Source organism: Mytilus edulis, chromosome 5, assembly GCF_963676685.1.
Source record: "Mytilus edulis chromosome 5, xbMytEdul2.2, whole genome shotgun sequence".
NCBI classification, from domain to species: Eukaryota; Metazoa; Mollusca; class Bivalvia; order Mytilida; family Mytilidae; genus Mytilus; species Mytilus edulis.
The window spans coordinates 16,054,735-16,078,513 of record NC_092348.1 but is presented as its reverse complement, the minus strand read 5'-3'; the positions used below and the strand labels follow the sequence as shown (position 1 = coordinate 16,078,513).

General features: G+C 32.0%; 2 long non-coding RNA genes across 2 annotated transcripts; one reads left to right on the top strand and one right to left on the bottom strand.

Annotated features, from left to right (window-relative positions):
* Positions 1–906: 906 nt before the first annotated feature.
* LOC139523084 (uncharacterized) lies at positions 907–3,754 on the bottom strand. Its single transcript, XR_011664557.1, has 2 exons — positions 3,647–3,754; positions 907–2,694 (listed from the first exon to the last, which is right to left on the bottom strand). It is a non-coding gene; the product is annotated as an uncharacterized lncRNA (long non-coding RNA).
* A 4,537-nt stretch (positions 3,755–8,291) lies between these two features.
* On the top strand, positions 8,292–12,320 carry LOC139522304 (uncharacterized). The gene is made up of 2 exons (XR_011664377.1): positions 8,292–8,443; positions 9,708–12,320. It is a non-coding gene; the product is annotated as an uncharacterized lncRNA (long non-coding RNA).
* Positions 12,321–23,779: the final 11,459 nt, after the last annotated feature.

Sequence of the window (23,779 nt, the reverse complement as noted above, 5' to 3'; positions counted from 1 at the left end):
ATGTCGAGGCTTGGCATCTATAACCGGAACATAGGCTACAGACGACATTTCAGATTTAGCCTCTCGTAATAACCGGTCCAAAATGGAACAATTTGTTCAGTACTTTCTGCAGAAAATGGAATCGAATCTAAGTTTTGTCTCGAAAGAAAAGAAATACCAAAGACAGGAAAGATGTATCTCGGCTTTCGATGAAACAAGACACAATCTTCCCATAAACATTAGAATAACTAGGAGGTCTATAATGGCTTGTCGAGAGGTAAACATGCCATAAGATTGGTATTCGGATCATTCAACGTCAAACATCTTTCTAGTCCCCGTTTAACCTTTAGGGTACTCATTTGGGCGTTTGATGATTCGTTTTGATACTGAAATACAACTCCCGGCATGGAGTGAAATGTATTTTTCCCATCGATTGTTTCAGCATTTAAGTCAATATTTTCTGCTCCCTGATGTATAATACGACCACATTTTCTAAGAATAGCAATACCATTAGGCACATAGGACATCTTGGATTCTGTCTATTTCCAAATTTGCAAAACTAGTCTGATATCTGCGAACTTTAGAATAACATGCACAAAAACCATGAGAGTTTCGATTTTCAATAAAAAATTTAGAGCCAAACTCGTTGTGTAATTGTAATGCCAAAGCAAGATAAAATAGGGTTAACAGGTTTATGTTAAAAGCAAGTATGCATTCTGTTATTGCCACGACTTTTCGCAGTTTGTCGACAGGAAGGTTAGAAACATTACTACAATATTTAAATGAGCATCAGAATGATGAGGAGGTCATATATGAAGGCAACAGTAGTATATACCGCTGTTCAAAACGCATAAATCAATGGACAAAAAACAAAATCGGGGTAACAATCTAAAACATATCATAACTATAATGAAAAGTTAAAAATTCTCAATGTAAAGCTAAATTATTAAAAAATTCTGACTTGGAATGGCTTCGAAACTTTACAATTGGAAGTTTAAAACATTTTAATTCGGAAAATCATAAAATTATCAATGAAATCTCAATTTACAAATGTTGTAACCTCTTCGTTAAAATAATAAACAGTGTGCTTTCGCTAAACTGAGTGAAAATAGACAAAATTAAGAGAAAAAAAAGGAATTCTAGTTTAACATTATGAATAAACAATTAAACTCTGTATACAATGCAAAATCATATGTCAAAAGACAAAAAAAAGTAACAAAATTAAAAAAACAAAAGTAACAAAATTTGAAATAATATCCAAATGTGTTTTTTCTTTCCATTTTATGAAAAACCTACACCGCATTAAATGTCTTCGACCGGTCAAAATAGTTAGCTTAAGGTATTGGCTTTGCAAAAAAAATAGTTTTTAGCCTGCAGGTATGCCGGTCCATTAAAGTCGTAGAATAAGCACCTTTTTCTAGATCTATCACTCCACTAACAGGTAATCCGCGTAATAAACACATCAAATATATATATAGATATAGAATAAGAGCAAAAGAAAGGAACTTCAGGAACACTGAAGTGCAACAAAAACGAAAGCCAATACACATAGAAACGAAATATTTGATAACAGCTTCCAAATTTCTGACTGAGTACAGAAAATTTAAGAAAAATGGTGGGTTGAACCTGGTTTAATGACTAGCTAGACCTCCCGCTTTATGATAATGTTAAAATATATCGCTAAAACACTATGTGACAGAAATACAGCACAAACACATACAAGAATATTCATAACAGAGAAACGCACCATCAAATAATATAATAGTCGACACAAACAGCAGAACAACAACAAACATATTTCATCAACGACAAAATCACAGGATATATCAAAAACAGTGATGCGCTTATGTAACTACATGCAAGTTTGAACTTTATACTTTATTCTTTCTACAACAAGTGTTTTTAATTTTTCATGAGGAATTATTGTACAAATGGAGGGAAATTGAAGGTTTATACAGAACTTATTTCAGAGACAAACCGGAATTCAAAATTTTTTAGACGTTTTTTTATGATTGCTTAACATTCGGTTATTGCCACTACAAAAGTGAGCAGTGGTACACTGTTTCTGTAAGTTATCCTTACTGCGCACAAACCTTGTTAATTTTATGGACAATACCTGTGTAAAAATTGTAGATGGGCGGCAATGTAAAGTTGTTTGCGTGGTTCTTTTTTTGATTTAGGTATCCAATACAAGTTTTGATGATCATTGAAATATTCAATGATGTCATGAATGATTTGTGCTCTGCCAAGATATTATTCTTATGAAAGATTTTCGTATTTTCTTAGATATAATTAAGATGGGAAAACATTTTTGTCTTGAAATATTACATACAATTACTATCATTTTTGCATTTTGGTATTAAGATAATGGTTTTAGTCTTGAAATTCGTGAAAGGGTGTAAACGTATTATTTGTATTTTGTTCTATGGTGCCGGCAAATCAACCAATCAATCATAATTACAAAGATTGACAAGAACACATATTTTTTTTAGAGGAAACATAAAACTTTATTATATATCGTTCATATCAATATTGACAGTTTACTGGTGTCTTTGCTAGTTATTATTTATTCCTCTACCAATATTTTCCCCGTCGGCCTCTATTCCAACCATTGTTCCAGCCTTTATACCCGCCATAACGTCTGCCATATCTATTGTATCTGTTATAGTAGCCACCACCGTAACGTCTTGGAGGACCATAGTTTGGACCATAATACTGAAATATTTATAACGATAATAAAAGTGAAAATCAATTCAGATTTAGATTCGATAACGAATACGAGTCCATATTCAAATACGTGTCAGGGACAAATTATGTACGAATAGAGAAAAAATGACCGATTTATCGACACAATTTCTCGTAAATATTTTATAACACCCAAATACTAGCATTTCAATTTATATTAAAAAAAAATATTTATTAGACATATTTTTTTTTTTCGATCTCTCATTTTCAAAATTTAAAAATGTATTCAAAATTGTATACACAAAATTCTTCATCTCAAGACTAATTTGTTAAAACAAAATAGACGAATACATAAAGAAAATATTTCTTTAAAAAATGGGGTAAAATGTCATCACACGCTATATACAGTAGTAGATCAATCTCATAGGAATGTCAAAAACTCATTATAAATGTTACACCAAAACCCTAAAGGAATATTCAGATACATATTTCTATTTGTAGATAATGAATTTGGACAGACATGTAAACGTATAGCAAGGTTGTTTAGTATATGAGCACCCAACACCTACCTAACCATGTTTTTTTTAAATGCAATGGATATTAAATAGGAAATAAGGACAATTGATGTGATCAATATTAGATCATCGAACGATCTGAAACTTCTTCCGATAAACGTTCATATTATCAGATTTTTCAAAACATTAGAAACATCGGTTAATGAGTCAATGCACGAAAGATAAAACTTATTCAATCCATTGTTGCAATTATTTGTAAATGCATAAAATGTATATAAATAAGAAGATGTGGTATGCGTGTCAATGAAATAACTACAGTAAATTTCTTCTCTGTGTTTTATTTCTACATTGTTAATTTTTATCAATCTTGTTTACCAATGTTTACTATGTAAAATGTGTAACTTCAAAAAATTACATTCTTTGTAATTGTTGTTTCCCTCTGTTAACTATGATATTTTTATACTTACATCAGCTGCATCTGAAAAAAGCCAGTGGCGATGAAATGCATGTTCAATTAGTCCTAATTTAAAAATTACTTTTTTGATAATGTCTGATACTTTAATTGCAAAACTAAATTGATATCGTTAAAATAAATTAATATTGCTCAGTTTTCGAGTAAAACAGCTAATATTATTATTAATAATATGTAGTATGATTGTCAATGAGACACAAGACACAAGAGAACAAATGACTAAAAAAATTAAAAATATATATATATTTTGGCGGTGACTAAAATTTCAAAAAAAGAAACGAAACATAAAATCAATTGCTGTAGTTATTTTTGTAGGCAATAAGAAAGCTTCAAACTAAAATGAATATGACATACATTAGCAATTATTTCATGTCAGTCAAATTTTACTTACCACTTTGCACAGCAAATGATCCAATAAGGACTAAAGCCACCAACACTGCGACACTGATATTATTCATAATTGTTTTCTATTCAAACTATTTGAAGAAAGAGGCTGATTACTGAGAATTGTCCTTTATTCTTATTGACAGTTGTCTGCGCTTTATATATACTTTGTTCTATCAACTCACTGCAGATCTGTTAATCAAGAGGAAGAAATAATCACACACATGTTCCTGAAACAATAAGATTAAAATTAAAATACAAATGTCAGTGCATAGCATAAATTGTATACATTGTCACATTATGTGCAAGAATGGAAATTGAAAAGGAAGTATTCCAAGAAATGTAGATGATTTCATCATTTGATTCATTTAAAAGAAAAATATAGTTGTACTGAATGTTTTTAAACAAACGCTATGCAGTTAAAGAATATTACTTGGCCTCATCAACTTTTCAGAGATTATCAATAGAACAAAGTTATAGATGTGTCAAAGCGACACGAATGAGCCATCGCAAAAAGTGGGAAAATCTGCAATTTTAATAACACATGTGAACACAAACATGATGGTAGTCTCACATATTAAAAATCAGCTCAAAATCTAAAGGCATATAGAAAAGAAGTCTATATAACTGTGATTTTCAACAAATTTCAAAGTTATAAACCCTTAATTTCGGCAAAAATTTTCGGAGTGGAACGAAACTTAAACTTGATCTGTAACTCATCATGGTTAGCCCACATACCATAAATTAGCCTTATATCTGAATACATTAAGAAAAGAAGTCTGTATAACTGTGATTTTGAACAATCTAAAGCCCGAAATTACAGCAAAAATTAGCGGAGCGGAACAAAACTTAAACTTGATATGTAACTCATCTTGGTTAACTCACATACTAAAAATCAGCCCGATATCTGAAAGCGTTTAGAAAAAAAGTCCGTATAACTGTGATTTTTAACAATTTATCAAAGTCCATAGCCCGTAAATTCGGAAAAAACTAGCGGAGCGGAACAAAACTAACACTTGATCTGTTACTCATCTTGGTTAACTCACATGCCAAACATCATCCCAATATATGAAAGCCTTTAGAAAACAAGTCTGTATAACTGTGATTTTCAACAATTTATCAAAGTCCATAGCCCGTAATTTCGGCAAAAATTAGTGGAGCAAAAAGAAACTTGAACTTGATCTGTAACTCATCATGGTTAACTTACATACCAAAAACCATCCCAATACCTAAAGGCGTTTAGAAAAAAAACTCTGTATAATGGTTTGTTGCGGTATGACGGAATGACGGAATTACGGAATTTCGAAATTACTGATAAGGGTAAAACTATATGGCACCGACAACTTCGTTATGGGGCCATATCAAGATTAAAACTAAAAGAAAAATGTCCGTGAATTCTTAAATCCAAATACCATTCGCATTAACGGAAAATGAAAGAGGTCTGACCTATTCAGTTATTCGAAACAATTTTTCGAAAGTGTTCCGAATAAAAGAAATCGAACCTATTCAGTTATTCAAAATAAAAGAAAGTTAAACAATTCCGCTGTTCAAAATAGAAGAAACCTGTCGTTTTCAGTTATTCGAAATAAAATAAAATTAAACTGTTCAGTTGTTCAAAATAGAATAAACCTGACCTATCGAGTTAATCGAAACAAAGCAAAGTTATGGGTAAGGCTATAACACGAAAGAATGTTCTGTACAATAACTTTTGGATGTTTTCGTGGATAAACATGAAAACATATGATTGAATTATTTATATTTCGTTTCTTATGGGCTCTAAAACAACAACAAAAATGTCCCTCTATGCGCATTCAAAAAAAGTAGCAAAAAAAAATTCAAAACATCTAGATGGAAAAGAGTTTACCTAAATTCACTTTTCTATACAAAAAACTTCACAACTGCTTTCTTTAGATGTTTGATGTCTTTTCGAGTTCGGTTCCACATGGTTGCTAATGCATGTGTAGCATGAGACACTCACATATAAATTTATTTGATTCAAGGTTTTGTTAAGTTATCTTTATTTGTGTCTTTTTTTAAATTAACTGATCAATTCGATGAATAACTGTTTTTGTTTTTTTGTTTAAATCGCTACTTTCTGACATTTTTGTTTTAACGAAGGCAATTTGTTTTGTTATTTTAAAACAAAAAAGCGGGGGAAATCTGCGTAAAATATAAAAATATGGAAATGTAGTATGGCTGCCGATGAAAAAGCTACCAACCAAAGCTCAAATGTATTGAACTGCATTAATTAAAGGCTACAAAAAGGCCTTTAACAACGGCAAAACTCATACTTCATAGTCAGCTGTAATAGACCCCGACATTACAATTCTATTATCGTTAGTATCAATATGTGAAATGGAAAGACCTTCAATTTTTCTCAAAACAAATATTTTTCATTTTTTGAATATTCAATTTTACTTTATTTTCCTAAGAAACGTTCTTTGTGTAAACTTTTGCCATTACGTTAAGAGAAAAAGTTTTAAAGATGGACAACGACAACACCAACGTTTGACTCATTTGATCAAGATGAATTAAAACAACGCTCAACTGATAAAATTAACATTTTGAAAAATTTCTTCCTTTTTAACCGGATTTTTGTGACAAAAATGTCGGTTATTGATTTGGGGATGTACGGCGGGCGGGCGGCCGGGCGGGCGGCAATCAAATGTTGTCCGTGCATTAACTCATGAACCGTTCAACCAAAGCTTTTAAAATATTAATATGTTATTACTGACAACTATACGAAGGTCAAGTTCAATAATGGCGATTTTGACTTTTACCGTTCAGGAGTTATGGTTCTTGAAAGATTGAAAAATGGAGTTTCCAGTCGTGTCCGTGCATTTACGCATGAACTGTTCTACCAAAGCTTTTGAAATTTTATTATGTTGTTACTAATGACAGAATGGAGGTCAAGTTCAATAATGACGAATTTGACTTTTACCGTTCGGAAGTTATGGTTCTTGAAAGATTTAAAAATGGAGTTTCCAGTCGTGTCCGTGCATTTATGCATGAACTGTTCTTCCAAAGCCTCCGAAATTTTAATATGCTGTTACTGATGACAAAATGGAGGTCAAGTTCAATAATGACGATTTTGACTTTTACCGTTCAGGAGTTATGGTTCTTGAAAGATTGAAAAATGGTGTTTCCCGTTGTGTCCGTGCATTTTCTCATGAACCATTCAAACAAAGCTTTTGAAATTTTAATATGTTGTTACTGATGACAAAATAGAGGTCAAATTCAATAATGACGATTTTGACTTTTACCGTTCAGGAGTTATGGTTCTTGAAAGATTGAAAAATGGTGTTTCCTGTTGTGTCCGTGCATTTTCTCATGAACCATTCAACCAAAGCTTTTGAAATTTTAATATGTTGTTACTGATGACAAAATAGAGGTCAAGTTCAATAATGACGATTTTGACTTTTACCGTTCAGGAGTTATGGTTCTTGAAAGATCGTAAAATGGCGTTTCCATTCACGTTGTTGCATTTACTCATGAATCATTCAATCTAAGCTTTTCAAATTTTAATATGTTGATACTGATGACAAAATGGAGGTCAAATTTGATATTGACTATTTTCACTTTCACCATTCATCAGTAATGGTTCTTGTGATATTGCCAGGACACAAATAAATGTTAATAAATCCGGTTTGCTGTCGTTGTGACAGCCTCTTGTTTTTTCTTTTATAAGAAATGAATTCGGGGTGAAGATGTTTGTAATGAAAAAAACAATTTCCATGAATGTTTTGTCTATTTTCCCGTCTTAAATATTTTAATATTAGTATTGTTGTTCCACGAATGCTATAGCAGCGTAAATTGCAAGTGTCTCAGTGCTTAATGTTGAACCCATATAGTACAAAAGTAATACAGTTCATCTTTTATTTGAGCAAACGTCTACATTATGATATTTTTTTACACTTTCAATTATCTCTCGATGCATTACTTACTCAACAGCACAAACAAACTCTCTCACAGGACATCCCCCTCTTTTCCCTTCTCTAATCGTGTGATTTTTAAATAAGTCTATTTTCTATTTTGAAGAAGTAGTCAAAATAATGTTCTATAATTGCATTGCATTTTATTTTAGAAATTCCCCTGTTCAAATTGTCATTCTTGCAAATAATGTGACAAGGTAAACGGATTATGAAGTACACTCCAATTTTTTATTTTAATTCTAATCTTATTGTAGCCGAAACATGTGTGTAATTATTTATTCCCTTGATGAACAATTCTGCAGTGACTTGATGGATCAAAGTATATATAAAGTGCAGACAATTGTTAAATAAAACATAGGATATTTCTCAGTAACCAGCTTCTTCCTGCAAACAGTTTGAATAGAAAACTATGAATAACATCTGTGTCTCAGTGTTGGTGGTTTTAGTCCTCATCGGATCCTTTGCTGTGGAAAGTGGTAAGTAAAAGTTTATCTTGAAAATAGAATTGTTGAAAATATTTCTTTTTTTCAAGTTTTTTTTTATAAATATTAAACAGAATGTTACATTTATTCTTTTTTTTTAATTTCTAGTAACTGCAAAAATATATGAAATCAGAATATATGAAATAAGTGTATCTATTTCTATTTCTGATATTTATTCTTACATACTTTTGATTATTTAACCGTATATGCTAACATTGCCTATGTAAATTTTAAAATTGTTTGCATGCATATTGAACGACAAATTTGAAAAAATTTCTGACGTCAGACACACAAATCAATTAATGTGTTTGTAGATAGATGTTTTTGTGTTATGGTAATTTGTTCCTTTTAAAATTGTTATACGATGATGACTGATGTACCCATAGTTTTACTATTATATTTATTGTGTCTGTTTAGTTTACGTATCAATGTAAATATAACGGAATTTGATGAGACTGTCATCAAAGTGAGAGGGTTAGTGTCATAAAATTAGGTTTAATCCACCATTTTCTACATTTGAAAATGCCTGTACCAAGTCAGGAATATGACAGTTCTTGTCCATTCGTTTTTGATGCGTTTTGTTATTTGATTTTGCCATGTGATTATGGACTTTCCGAATTGAATTTACTCTAAGTTCTAATTTTTGTGATCTTACTTTTCACATTCAAAATAACGGCAGCAGAGCATTAAAATCCAAGAATACTAAATATTAGTCATGTTTCCTACTGTAGCAATTTCAGTAACACAATAGAAAAATGTGACTGTTCAGAAAGTTAATAATCTTGATTAATCTTAGAATCTGTATATTTAAAATGCAAAGGCATTGTTTGACTCAAGAAATATAAATCTGCTAACGTAGTAACAAATAGGGTGAATGTGAAACGCTATCTGATTTATTATATCGCTATCTTCTCATTGAATATATAAACTCATCATATATACCCGAATTGATTTTTTTATAAACACCTAACGCGCGTTTTGTCTACAAGAGACTCATCAGTGACGCTCAAATAAAAAACAGTTAAAAATCCCAAATAAAGTCTGAAGTTGTAAAGTATTGAAGACCAAAATAAATGTTTATTACATGTTTGTTTTTGTACTATTTATATTTCATGGTAAATGAAGAAATAATATGCAAAATATGCTAACACATTTATATGTTTAATATTTATTTTTTAATTGCCGATAAAGTTTCAGACATTCTAAGCAAACTTTTAATTAAACATTATTAATCAATGCTTATGATTTTTTTTTTCAGATGCAGCTGCTGTAAGTTATAAAGCATAATTTGTTCAACCATTTTTCATCCGGGAAATATTTTTATCACCTGAACATGTGTCGGCATTCGAAACGTTTCAAGATAAAAAAAAAATACATAGCTCTATGAGTCGAAATTTTCAAAACATATCATAAGGGTTTATGAGCTACGGTTCTATAGCCCTTTTCTTTTATATTTCTTTAACAAATCGTTTGGTATTTGGTGCTGAATTACTTCTAACTCTGATATATGTTTCTATGTCAGTCGCTATTCATCATCGCTAGCGGTATATATCGTTATCTAAATATTCGTTTAGGAATCTAATTTAACAGTTGACATGCATGTTTTGAAGTTCACTCAAGTTTTATTAACCACTGTCTAAAGTGTGTGATTAGATTTTGTGAGGCTTTTTGATGTTCGCTTTACAATGAAATTGTGAATGGAAATGGGGATTTTTTCAAAGAGACAACAACCCCAGCATAGAGCAGACAACAGCAGAAGGTCACCAACAGGTCTTCAATGCAGCGAGAAGTTCCTGCAACCGGAGGCGTACTCCAGCTGGCCCCTAAACAAATATATATATATACCAGTTCAGTGATAATGAACGCCATACTTAACTCCAAAATGTACACATGAAACTCAAATAAAAAATAATACAAGACTAACAAAGGCCAAAGGCTCCTAACAGGTGCAAAAATGCGGCGGGGTTAAACATGTTTATGAGATCTCAATCATCCCCCTATACCTCTAGCCAATGCCGAAAAGTAAACGCATTTCGATATTTGCTTTACCATTGTCTTCTTTAACGCACTTCATGGCTAAAATACTGAAAAAAATATTACACCCCAGTTCTATTGTTATACTTCATAGTTTCTATATTTAACGCAAGTGTAAATGAAATAGATCTTATTTTACAAATAACAATGGATTTTGACGGCAGGGTGTGACGATCGGGGTTTCTGGAAATCCCTGCTTCTACATCTTGCAAACAAAGTCCATTGTTATTCAAAACAATAGAAATTAATTATGTTTAAAATTGCATAAACATAAGAAATACTAATATTGTTCTCTACAAAACACATTTTAGGAAATTCAAATAGCGAAAAAAAATCTTAAGCACCTATTTCGAATACAAAAGTTTCCTTTGAATACTCCTTTGCTTTAAGGTAAAAAAAAACCAGTTATATGTCTCTATTCTTAAGCATATTGATCTGGAAAAAACTGGGATTCTAACTCCCGGACCCCCTCCCCCTTTTTCTCCAGTTTAACATGTTAAACCGTTGGTGTTCTGCGGGTTTTATTTAAACGATCACTGCATATGAATAGTTGGGCCCGTCTCTATTAATCAGTTAGGAACCCCCAGCTTGATCAGCCCCTGATTGACTCAAAATAGGAAGTTTCTAAATTTTAAATCTGTTTCCTTGTATTACGATGGGTGTGTCTGGTAGTCGTGTTTCGAATGCAGACACACTCATCTTTTAGTATGTTCTATTATGGATATTTGTTTTTTTCTCGAGTAGATGTGGGAGGATAGGCTTTTTAAATATAAAACTGTAAGATATAACAGTTATAATTTAGTTTACCTTTATTAAACGGATACAGGTAAGTACTTTAATTGGGTGGTAAAATTGCCTTCATCTTAAGTCTCTTCCAACAAATTCAACGCTTGCCACAAAATTTCGTCCGTCTTATATCCGACCACATTAACAACTACATACAAGGATCATGATTTATTTCCGCTTTGTTTGTAATAAAATACACGAAAACGTCAACCTTGACCTGGTGATCCATATTAGTACATGGATTAAACAGGAATATACAAAACAGCAACTTCGACATTGGTAAAATATACTCACTTGTCAAAATTTGAACGAAGATAGCCTAAGATAGGTTACAAGTGGGGTTTAATGAAATAAATAATATTTCTTATAAATCATGGTTTGATATTGTCAATGATTAAGCTTTGGGTTTTTTTTCCTTTGATAATCAATGTTAACCAATATATGGTTTAGAATAAAAAATAAGTTAGTTATACAACTGGGGGTACGGCGTGTATGGATAAAAAAATATCTACGTACTCCGGCAGACGGGATTTCTAATCCGGACACACCTATCCCTCAGTTTATCATTTTTACATATTTACCTGTATTTTAAGAGGTTATATTGTCATGTTTCCGTGCAGTAGGTGTAAAACACTTACAGTAGGCAAATTTTGTACAAAGTTTAAAACAATTTTGAAGCTCTACAAGGTTGACGAGAGATAAAAAAAAATGTTTTTCATTTTTTATCCACACCTACAATTAACTTCTGACACTTTTTTTTAGTATGGACTAGTTTTCGTTTATTGAATATACATCTGAATTAATATTGATGCTCACTTTAATCGTTATTAATATTTCAGTATTATGGTCCAAACTATGGTCCTCCAAGGCGTTACGGAGGTTATAACGGATACAATAGATATGCCCGAGGTTATGGCGGAAATAGAGGCTGGAACAGAGGCTGGAGGGGACGACGAAAATATTATTGAAACGACGCTCATAAATTTTATTAGATTAACAAGAAACATGTCCATATTGATGTGAACGACAAATAATAAAGTTTTAAAATGTATGTTTCCTCTTAATTCTATTTTATGTACCCATCAATCTGTATCGTTGTAATTTATTCATGATTTGGAGTCATATAGAACAAGAGAGAGGCAAAAAATATCAAAGGGACATTCAAACTATTGAGTTAAAAAAAACAACGACATGGATAAAAAACGAGATAACAAACAGAAAACCATAAGTACACACAACATAACATAGAAAACTAAAAACTGGGCTACACAAACACTACAAAAAATATGGGGTGATCTTAGAATATAATAAACAATTACATCCTTTTCAAGAAATTAGAAACATGAAGGTATAATAAATCGTATAAAAACATTTGAAGAAGAATAATGTCCGTCTTAACCCCACATACAAACATGCCCCTTTGATATGGATGGGACAAACTACGAACCCTTCGTGGTTGTTTCATTAAAAAATTTCAATGAGCAATATATCTTGTTTGTATAGGATACCTAATCCACTGATGACGATATAGTGTCGCCTCACACACATTTTCCCACCAAGAACTCAAATAACGTCTATACTATTTTCAATCGAGGTCATTCTCTGAACTGAATTATATCAAACCTTCAACATTTCATCCTTTACACAACCATATCACAGGAAAAACACAATAGGAAGACATAATCGACACTACCTACCATCGTAAAATTTGTACCATATTCTACACATTTAATTACCGAGAGTACAATTCTGCATATTTTGTTAGAAATTAGTCCTTCGAAAAAAAAAGCTACAAAGAAGAATAAGTCATCATTATGCCGGAATGTCGTATTGAAAACATATTTGTGGAATTTTAAGGTATTATTTCGTAGCAAATTATCGGCATGACTACGAGAACCAACTGAGCTCCTGAGGTGGCCAACATTTTCCCAGTTTGATTTATTTCAGACCATTTGCAAAATAAAAAGATTAAAGAAGCTAGCTCATTAAGTTGCACAAACAGGTTTAATGTTATTGTTCTTTCATTTAAAAAAAAAATCTTTTCTGATTGTGCTCAATTAACATATCTGCCTAAACTAGAGATAAAAAGAATACAGGTACAGCATTCTCCACCTCATTTCTAGAAATGTACCGCTTAGTTTGTAACTAGTACAAGAGTTAATGACAAATAAATGGTATAATTATTAAAATTATAAATTTCCCTCACACCTCACATTAGAAGCAACATACCAACTGAACATGTGTATGATATATACATTGTTCAACTTATACGATATTCGTAAGCTGGAAGTTGCAATTCAGACTTTGCTTCTTTGTAAAATATTTATTTGTTGTTCTGATTGAGATTGTGAAATGGTGATGACTGCTGTAGCCCTATTTTGACATTTTTTCTTATTATGTTTGTTTTGTTTACGCATCGTTATTAATAAGATGGAATGGGATGCGAGTGTCACATACATGAAAGGTTAAGCGCTATAAAACCAGGTTCAATCAACCATTTTGTACATAAGAAAATGTCTGTACCAAGTTAAACTGATAATCGTAACTGAAACTACGACTGTCTCAATATGGCGACAGAAGAAATTGGTAAAATCTTTTAAGTCACTTTTCTCAAATGTAGCCTGTTGCTGTCAAGAGTTACTCAACTGCAAGGTTTCGCCATTCCATTACCGTCATATTCTAATCGTAACGAAGCACTATAATTGTCTAAGCGCTTCTAAAATTGCCGTAAACAAAAATTCGAGATGTTTATCGTAACTCGATGGCATTGTTCTCATTTGATAATCGTAATTTGATTATCGGATAATAGTAGCTGAAAAATAACAAATGTGTCTTAAACCCGCTGCAATTGTTTGCACTTGTCCTTAGTTAAAATTTTGATATAAAAAGAAGATGTGCTATAATTGCCAATGAGACAACTCTCCACAAGAGACCAAAATTACACAGCATTCAACAATTATAGGTTATCGTATGGCCTTCAACAATGCGCAAAACCCATACCGCATAGTCAGCTTAAAAGGCCCTGAAATGACAGTGTAAACTATTCAGTAGTTGTCGTTTGTTGATGCGGTTCATACGTGTTTCTCGTTTCTAGTTGTTTTAAATAGATTAGACCGTCGGTTTTCCCGTTTAACTTGTTTTACACTAGTAATTTTTTGGAACCCTTCATAGCTTGCTGTTCACTGAGAGCCAAGGCTCCGTGTTAATAACACGTACTTTGACCTATAGTGGTTTACTTTTATAAATTGTGACTTCGGTGGAGAGTTGTCTCATTTGCACTCATACCACATCTTCTTAAATCGACTTCAAGCTTTTCAATGGCACTTTTTTTTGTGTAAAACGGCAATTTCCAGTTTAACGCAACACCAACCACCGCAGAAACTTGGTTATCTCATTTTTTGGAAGGGTAAGCAGATTCTGTTCCAAAAATGGCACCTTCCATGTTGTTCATGTAAGTTCAAACTCGGTGATATTTCTACTTCGTCATGTCAAATTCGGGGAAAATGTGAAGGTATTGTAGTCATGACAATTGGAACATAACACAATGTAACAGTCGTCATCTGTGAAACTTATATTTCATAACGGTAAATCACCTCTTGATGGCCGTCTTATAAATATACGAAGGAATAACTCAAATTTCAACACTTGGAGCCCTTGGTTTAATATATATAGGTTCCTTGTGAACATAATCCATCTATTCTGGAATTCAAGATAGGAAATACAAGCCCTGAAATATATCATCAAGTTGGGAATATATGCTCCATATGAAGTCGCTACTGGAATGTTGCTACATAGAAATTTAAAGGTCATTTTTGAGAAACTGGAATCAACTTTTAGTAGCAAAGTTTTGTTTTCAATCGACTCTTAATGTTAATTTATACTCGTGAGTCGAAATATGAGCAGACTGTAGCTGTTTTAGCATTTATCTCAAATTAATTAGATGGAATAAATGTCTATTTTAGTCACCAAATTAAAATAATTTAGTGAGAAGACATCATCTGTATGGTGAAAAGTGAAGTCGTGTGATACTGCTAACTTTTTCGTCTTGTATGAAGGTATACGAATAAAGCGAATAAAGGAATAAGTCGGTAATAAGAGTAATACCAAGTGTTAATTGAATTTATTAACCTCTATCAAATTCATAAAGTTTCTTTTATATATTTTTTTCTATATTAACTTTTAAAGCAGATTTCATTGTAGTAAGTGTATGACCGTTGGCTCATTGTGTTCTCAATGAAAAGAGAAATAGAAAAACAAAACAGAAAAGATTTTAGATAAAAGAATCGAATCTTATTTTTAGTAGAATTGATCTATTCCACAGAAAAGGATATAAACAAATACTATGTTTGTCTTGTCAAATCATACACTGGTTTATTGTTTGAATGTTACATATGTTTTATAAAAAGTATTCAAAATCTTCTGAATTGATTATAACTGTAAACAAATATCATGAACTCCGCGTAATAGAAATTTCCACTACAAAACGGAAAATACTAAAGGCAGAATCAAACCACCAATTTTCTTTGGAAAACATAATATGAAAAAACATTTAGAAACAAACTTTAAAGTAAAATGTAACTTGATGCACATAATGTGTTTTGTTTTAGACATATTTTTCTTCGATTGAGATTGAATACAAAATGTTAAAAAGGAGTAATCACAATTTAAGATCAACCTAATTCTTAATATAGTTACAGATACCATGTTATAATTATAAACCTATTGATAGAAAATCTGACAATCGCTACAAATCACAAGTATATGTATAAATATGTACATCTCGTACTGACTACTTATTTTAGCTTTTGGTTTAGAAAAACTTTTTGGACACATACAATTTGATAATGTTATTTTTATGTAAAAAGTAGTCTCGCTATATATTAGGTTAAATAAACGTTTTAACTGTTATTATATCTATGAATCGCCTCTCAAAAGATGTTTTAATAATTACATATAAGAGAGGAGCGGAAGATACCAGAGGAACAATCAAACTCATAAATCGAAAATTAACTGACAAGGCCATGGCTTAAAATGACAAAAACAAACAGACAAATAATACATAACAAAAAACAACAACACAAAAACCTAAAGACTGAGCAACTCGAAACCTACCAAAAGCTAAGGATGATATCAAGTGCTCCGTAAGGGTAAGCAGATCCTACTACACATGTGGCACCCGTCGTGTTGCTCATGGTATAACAAACACGGTAAATAGTATAATTCGGTAGGTCACATTCATAGGTATAATCAAACCGCATATTTTGTTTAAAAAACATAATATGAAAAACATTTAGAACCAAACTTTAAAGTAAGAATGTAACTTCATACACATAATGTGTTTTGTTTTAGACATATTTTTCTTCGATTGAAATTGAATTCAAAATGTTAAAAAGGAGTAATCACAATTTAAGATGAACATAATTCTTAATTGAGTTATGGATACCATGTTATAATTATAAACCTATTGATAGACAATCTGACAATCGATAAAAATTACAATGATATATATAAATATGTTCATCTCGTATTGAGTACTCATTTTATCTTTTGGTTTCGAAAAGCTTTTTGAACACATACAATTTGATCAAGTTAGTTTTATGTAAGAAGTAGTCACGCTATATATTGTGTTAAGCACACGTTTTAACTGTTATACGATCTATGTTTCCCTTCTCAAAAGTTGTTTTAGTAATTACAAATATAAGAGGAGCGGAAGATTCCAGTGGAACAGTCAAACTCATAAACCGAAAATAAAGTGACAACGCCTTGGCTTAATATGAAAAAAAAAAAAACAGACAAATAATAGTTAACAAGAAACAACAAAAAAAAACCAACCTAAAGACTGAGCAACTCGAACCCCACCAAAAACTTTAGGCGATCTCGGGTGCTCCGGAAGGGTAAACAGATCCTGCTACTCATGTGGCACCCTTCGTCTTGCTCATGTTATTACAAACTTGGTAAATAGCTTAATTCGGTATGTCACATTCATGAAAAGGGAAGAGATTGTAGTTACCACGTAAGAAACATATCCGATATTATCTGTGAAACGGTTTTTCCATAACGGTTAACCAACTCGTGATATCCCATTCTTTGAAAGTTGTGTATTTAAGTAAATGTATAATTTCAATGTCTCGTTAAAATTTGCTCCACCCGATGCCAAGAAAAGGCGAGATGTAGTTATAGTGTTTCATATGCGATTCTGGTACTAATCAATTCAACAGAATATGGACAAAAACTGTCCGATAAATGCTGCAGAAAAGAAACGTGACGATTTGTTAGTTTTCTAATTCAATTCTGTAATGATACAGGAGCTGGATCAACTGTATTTAGTTTTATAGGTCGTGTAATGAAGCTGCACAAGTAATCGGAATTTGAAACCAGTTACACATTCTTCGGCTGAAAATGAAGCACTCAATACAAAGCTTTATTCAACAAATTATTCACTGCCTAGAAATAATACATCCTCTAAATACATTAATGTGTATTATTTGCAAGAAACTGTCTCATAAAAATGACATAAAAATACATACCACTGCATCTGTTGAAAGGTTAGATAATCTAAAAGATGCAGTTCTTAGAGCATAACATTAAAATGACTTATCAACTAGAGCTATAGAAATTGCTCAAAAATGCAGTTTATTATGCGGCTTGTTTGAATATACTTAGCTTAAAAACCAAAATCCATTGATAAATCTGCGTTTGATATGACGTTTGAAAGTGATGTTAAAACTATAGACAGATCCCTTATTTGTAACAAAAAGTCTTTTGTTTTATTTAAAAAAAAATTCGCACAACATTTCAAATTTGCTGAGACATCAGTTGACTTTAGATATAGATAAAACTATCACATAGCTTCCGTCTTGTAAATCAGTATTTTTAACAACACGTACTACATGCTATGCGGCACTGCAATATTGTAGTGACGGGAAATTTGGCCAACCTTAATATTTGCTCACCGTGTGCCTCTGGTTGGAAAATTGTTCAAAATGACAAGCTGGAGACAGTTTTCTTTGAATGACACCAGATACAATATCTTATTTGTTCGTATAAGGAGAATAATATTTCCATAATGCATTTGATTGCAAGGATCAAGGTCTCTCTTGCACTGATTTGGGTTTTTGTGAAAATGTACTAGGTAGTTTTTACAATATCCAGTCCGTACCAGCCGACATAGATGATGAAACAGATTAATTATCATGAAATGGTTTTTTTTTTAAATACGAAGTAATTTTAGTTTGATTTTTGCAACGTTTTATTATGTATGGTAAAAGTCATGTCTCACTTTTTATATTTGTTATAGAGCACATTTGCAATAATTGCAGTAATGTCGAATGAACATTATACTGGCAACATCTGAAAAGTTATCATTTACTGAGACTGTTGAAATTCATTTTATGAAAACTCAGTGACATGTGGATTCTTGAAAACCGTAAACGAAATTTAACATGACATTTTGTTTGATTTATCAACAGTGAATTGCGGATACTCTTTTAACAAATCATATTCTGAAGTATCCCAGACGTCGTTTGCAAATACAAAAAAATATCTAACACTTACTGAAATATTGATACATTATACTACTAATTTTAAAGGGTTATTTATTTGATATTTAAAGGGTTATTTATTTGAAAATGTTTAATGGTTTATTTCTCCAGATGACGACCTTTGACCTTGATTTACGGCAAGATTGTACCAGCTTTTATATTTACGTTACATATTTTCGAAAAGTACACGCCATCAGCTTTTAAATGAGCTTTTTAAACCCCATCAAGTATTTAGGTAATTTAAATTTCTAAATCTGTCCTCCTCTCTGCTCCACTAATATAGCTTCACCGGACCTTTGTCGTTATCAATATATTATCGAATTATAATTATATTTTGGTAGCTTATCGTACAATCTGTACAAACAGATGTAATTGTGTATAGTTAATTATATTACGTTCAATATTATTCATTTATTTACCATAACACTGTTTCTTTTCTTTCTTTCACTTTGTCCCTAAGATTTAAGATTCCATAGCTGTTGCATCTAAAATGTCTTTCTGGTTTCTAACTGTGTTATCTATGGCGTTTTCGGTTTGATTTCGACTTCTGTGTTTGGATGTCCCTTTTGGTCAAATTTAATCCACCATTTTCTACATTTGAAAATGCCTGTACCAAGTCAGGAATATGACAGTTCTTGTCCATTCGTTTTTGATACGTTTTGTTGTTTGATTTTGCCATGTGATTATGGACTTTCCGAATTGATTTTCCTCTAAGTTCAGTATGTTTGTGATTTTACTTTTTGATATATCAGGTGCTTCGGAAGGGTAAGCAGATCTTACGGTGACCTATAGTTGTTAATGTCTGTGTCATGTTGGTCTTTTGTGGATAGTTGTCTCATTGGCAATCATACCACATCTTCTTTTTTTATTCTTGCTCCACATGTGGCACCATTTAACTAAGTTAAATTATTAAAATTGGATGTCGGTGTGGACCGAAATAAACTTCAGTGGTATTTTATCTATTGGTACTTGCCATTCATTTTTCTTGACGCAGATCTTTCTTTAAATAAAAATTCACCCACACAGTGATTAAGGAAATCAAACCGTAAGACTTTTTTTACAAATATTCACATACGATTCATAACATCTTTATGTTTGGGACTGTTTGTTTTTGTTGAAAAGAGTATGGATGTACTTTTTTGTTTTTTATCAATGCTGTCTTCCACTCAATCAACCATAACGACAAAGATTGATGAGAGCATAAAGAAGGAATAAAGAAAAAAAGACTAATTAAACTTTATTATCTATCATTCGATTCCATACAGATAGGTAAAATGTTGCTGTATTAACACTTATAAAAATATCATTGTTTCAATAATTATATTTTCTTCGTCCCCATCAACCACGTCGTCTCCAGCCATTGTTCCAGCCTTTATTACCGCCATATCCGCCATAACGTCTGCCATATCTATTATATCTGTTATAGTTACCACCGAAGTAGCGTCTTGGAGGACCATAGTTTGGACCATAATACTGAAATATCGAAACGATACAACTCAGAATCAATTCTAATGACAAAATATATAAAAATTCATAAAATTTATAAAATTGACAATCAAATGAATATACTAGTATATGAACAAACTTTCCGATGATTAAAAACAGCTTTGACTATTCTGTTTATGCCCTTTTCCCGGTATTTAAAATTTGAAATGTTTTGGCTTTTGGCATCCACACTACTAATATTAAATAATTCCGAAAACATATGTAAAACGGATGTAAGATATGTTTCCTGTTTTTGATTGATGTTAAGCATGCTATAGCTGTCAACAAAATCAGGAAGTACGAAACATTTATCAATATGACGGTACAAAATTATTCCTTCAAAGAGGGTGGTAAAGGTCATCATCGTGTTTCATGAAATCGGTAAAAAGATAAACGTGCAAAAAAGAAATTGATTAATGTTCGCTCATCGTGAAATGGCAATTTTATTTCGTGTTCTTCCGTGCAGAAACTCCCGTTTTGCGCCCCTATTCAAAATAAGAAACAACTAGGTGGTCCCTTGGTACAGTTACATCAAGAATGCATGAGGTCATGGATTTCAACAAACCAGGGTTAAAACAAAACCTTTAAAATTGCGATTTGCTCCGTCTATCACGATTGTTCGAAGTTAACTAGAACTCGGAATAATGTGTTTGTATGTGAACATGACGATTGAGTAGGAAGGTGTATTTTCAAATTAACGAAACGTATAAACCTCGAAAAAGTGTAAAGACAAACATCCTGAGTGAATGTCATCAATAAACAGAATGGAAAACCTATATGCAATTGTTAGATATTAACATTGTTATAACGTCCAGTTGTAATACAAGAATATTGCTATGTAGTTGGAACGAAATAAAATACGCTGTTTAATACTGAAACTGATTAAAGAAGTGTCTTTTCACAGTATTTTTCTATGAGCTTTAGTGACTTGTTTTGACATGATGAACTATCACATTAACCCTTTAATTTGCATTTGCTGTACGCAACTCTTTTTTGCAACACGTATGATCTATCCATTTTTTTACATATGTTAAGGTTTGTTTTCAATCACAAAGAAGCTAATTTATCGTTAAGAATAGTATTGTAATATTTGAATATTTAGAACTCCCAAAAGAACATGTGCCAAATTTGCCTGTTTTCTCCTGATTAAACATCAGATCAATATGTTACAAAGGGATATCTTATAATATACTAGACATTAAAAAAAGGGAAACGTTACATATTTGTAATATCAATTATTTTTTTATTACAAAAAAATGATTACAATTAGTAAGCTTTTATCATTTTAAAAAGAATAATTACATGTTTTCCCTATATAAAACAGTAACTAACATTTTCGGACAATTTTAACAGGACGAGAGCAAAACTCAAGTTAACATGCCAATACCGTGTATGACCACCCCTTCATTTATGACCGCCGGACACTTCTGTCGATATGACTCAACTAGACGTCGAATAAAGTCTTGAAGGATGTAGTCTACAGTTCTCTACGGAGCCGAGTTAACGTTTCATGTAGATTTGGGCTTTTTTCTGATATGTCGTTCAAATTCGTTCCGAATATGTTCCGTTTGGCTATATTCTGGTGACATTGCTGACCATGGCAACACACGAATGTGATTACTCTCCAAAATTTTTTAAATTGTGTGTCACGTGAAAACAGGCGTTGTCCCGCTGAAAGTTTTGGTTAAAATGATGACTTCGGAGAAACGGGAGAACAACATGAGATAGATGTTCGTCTCTATACCGTTAGGTTAACTTCACTAATTGTTTGATCGATGCGTTCCTGGTATGGTATCATAAATCCATCACCACCAAACCGATCTGTTTCAAGTACGCACGCATAAGATAGTTCATTATGCCTCTGATAGACTCTTGCTCTGTCGTAGCTTAATTTTAAGTTGAATTTAGATTCATCGGTTTAAATAACCTGTCTAGCTCAAAGTTAGCCTATTTCATCGAATCCGTACCCGAGTCCATTGAAGTCACCCCATCTTGTAGCTCTGTGTTAGGAAAAGTCCCTTTAACGGACGACGAACTCTTAGACTAACTTGACGTAATCGGCTACGAATGGTTATGACAGATATTGTATTGTTATTTCCTCAATGGGTTTGTGGTGCTGTTTTTATGATGCATTATCAAATTGATTCCGGAGGTGAATATTGCGGATGTGTTTGTCTTGACGTAACGTCGTTTAACGTGGCCTGCCACCTTAAGGACGATCATTTGTCATGCCGGTATCTCCTAACGTTTCTTTTACATAAGTAGAACAGTTACCAATGTAATATCTTAAACCATAGACAAATAACTATATACAACATGTCGAATGGCAAACAGATCTTTACTCACTAACAAGATTTTTGGAGTTGATTTAGTCGCCGTAAAATGATCAAAATTACTTTTTATAAGTAAAATATGCCAGATCGTTTTATATGTTGACTATATTATCTAATGGCTTTCGTTTTGATTAAACTTGAAGGAGAAATTTACTTTTTTGAAGCCATGAAAAGTTTTTTTTGTAACTTGCCTAGAACTGCGGTAAATGTTCCTTAACCCTTTTCCTTTCACACCGGTACAGCTTACCGGTGAAGCCAATTTCAAGTTTTTTTGGGGCATTTAGACTTATTCCATCGCCATTTGCTGACGTACAGATGTGGTTAAGGGCTCAAATAAATCCTCAGATAACCAGCAATGTGATTTAATGTGCATCACACTTCTATTATTATTAGTTTATAGTCAAAGCGCATCTTACTGATGTGTAATTTTTCTGTAAAAACCATTAACTTTTCTTCGAATTTTGAGGAATATTCTCAAAAAGAAGTGCAAAGAAAACTGCTCTTTTAAGAGGATTTATGATTTTTTTCAATAACTGTGCAGTGAGTTTTTGAAGAATAGTATTAAACTAATAGTTCTAACTGGTACACTAATTGAAAATGTAATTTTTAGTGTAGCAGTGCAATCACAAACTTGAAATGCGCTAAAAATCCGAAGTCATTTCTTAAAGACATTAGTGGAAAAGAGACAAAAACCGCAAAATATTCTGTAATTTCTTTGCAAAGTTGAAATAGATGTAACAAAACATGGTTTCGTAAGTGTTGCGGTATGATAAAGTTAAAAACACTTTTGTTTGAATAAAGGAACACGTATATTTCAATGAAAAAATGACATTTTAAAGAGTGTATTCCTCCTAAATTTGCGTAAAAATCATGCATTTGACAACAAAAATTTATCATCTGAACACATAATTTCTAAAAGAAAACAAACTGGGTGATGATCTTTATATATTTTTTTTTAATTTCTTCAGTAGTAGTAGACTCAAGTACTTAAATTTCAATAAATTCTTTACAATGCCAGTGGTGCAGGGATACGCTGATTTATTCCAAGGTGCTTAGATTGAGTGGTCGAATCTCACTGTCGGGGTTGGAAAAAAGTATTTCCTATATTAAATGTAACTTAACTTAACTTTACTTTTCAATTTAAAAAAAAA